The sequence below is a fragment of the Vicia villosa genome, unplaced genomic scaffold (genome assembly GCF_029867415.1).
Source record: "Vicia villosa cultivar HV-30 ecotype Madison, WI unplaced genomic scaffold, Vvil1.0 ctg.002710F_1_1, whole genome shotgun sequence".
In the NCBI taxonomy this organism is placed as follows: domain Eukaryota; kingdom Viridiplantae; phylum Streptophyta; class Magnoliopsida; order Fabales; family Fabaceae; genus Vicia; species Vicia villosa.
In genome coordinates this window covers 103,030-104,476 of record NW_026706009.1, presented here as the reverse complement: position 1 = coordinate 104,476, position 1,447 = coordinate 103,030, and the positions used below count along the sequence as shown (strand labels likewise).

Below are 1,447 nucleotides of genomic sequence, written 5' to 3'. Positions count from 1 at the left end.
TTTTTTACAGGCTTTATTTATATGTGCAAATTTTAGGGGTTTCAAACTGTTGGATTCAAATTTGGAGAGGTCTGTCCTTCTGATTAAACTCAGATCTGAGGTATTTATTTAGCAAACTGATCTATATTTACATTCAGTTCTTACTAAAATAATTTCTCTTTGATTTTTCACTAACTTAGTTTTATATGATTCATTATGTATTGTTTTTTTGTGTGGAGAAAATAGATTAGATCTACAAAATTAACTTGTGTGTGAGGGTGAAGAAGAAAACAACAACGTAACTTGAATCTAATTTTTTTACATGTTTAAAACTAAATTTGTTAGGTACATGCTGAAGCAAACTGGAGTGAATATTGCAAATGTTTATGGGGATGCTCCTATTAGTCAACATGTTTGTTTTATGTATTGTTTTTTGTTTTATTTTGTTGGTTTATGAGTTTTTATAGTGTTGATTTAATTCATTGTTTATGACTGTAGCCATCTTCGGGTTTTCGAGAGGGGTGTTGATATTCTGGTTGCAACTTCGGAATGTTTGGTGAATATGATTGAGGGAGGAAAGGTAATATGATGTATATTATTGATTCAACATTGATTTGTTATATGCATGAATGTCCCATATTAATACCTTCTTATTGATTTTTCTGCAACATTTATATTAGAGGTATCGCAATCGCGGCGACGGTGGTGGCGGGGATGGTTTTGCGAGAGGTTAAGGTAATCGCAGAGGTTCCGTTTCTACTGTGAATACTTGTGATCTGAATCTCATTGAGTCATCTGAAGTTCATGACAATCACATTGATCATCCAATTCTTATTTACTCTCATGTAGTTTGTGACACAAACAAGACTGTACCAGTTGATAATGATCTGTCCATGAGTCTTGCTAGACACAAAGACTTGGTTCCAATTTTCAACTATTTCAAATATAAGGGCTTTTATGTTTTTTTATGTTCTCTACTTTAATTTTATATATGGTTTAGTTAGAGGGAAAGAAACTATGTTCTTCTGGTTTTATTCATGGTTCTGACCGTTTGATTGTTGTTGGTATAAGTGGGATTAGTTATGTGGATGTTACAATATCTGCAGTTTGGGCTATGTGGATGTCGAAAGTTGATTATGCGTTTGCTGATTCCTGTTCGCTTGATATCTCCTCTGGCACCACTGCTTCAACTGCTCTTGTATTTGGGAGGATACTAAACTTGTATTATTATCATTACTTTTTGGTAACCATATAATGGGCATTTGCTTATTTAGTTATAATTTACTTGGGAAAATCCAAAGAAACTTGGATAATGTTTTTGTCCTCTCTTATCGGAGATGGAAGGCAAAACTTGCAGAAAGAAACATATATTTGATTTGTTTTACATGTTGCATGATTTCTTTTAAGGTCTTTTCCTCAACTTGAGAAAACTTCATCATTGACAAAAAGTTGAGTGTATAAGTATTAT

At 32.8% G+C, this 1,447-nt stretch overlaps 1 long non-coding RNA gene across 2 annotated transcripts; it reads left to right on the top strand.

Moving 5' to 3' along the window:
• On the top strand, positions 1-1,198 carry LOC131639601 (uncharacterized). 2 transcript variants are annotated; one of them, XR_009294996.1, is made up of 3 exons: positions 1-100; positions 660-714; positions 1,086-1,198. It is a non-coding gene; the product is annotated as an uncharacterized LOC131639601 (long non-coding RNA). The 2 variants fall into 2 exon arrangements; XR_009294997.1 differs by lacking the exon at positions 1-100 and adding an exon at positions 348-559.
• The last annotated feature ends 249 nt before the right edge of the window (positions 1,199-1,447 follow it).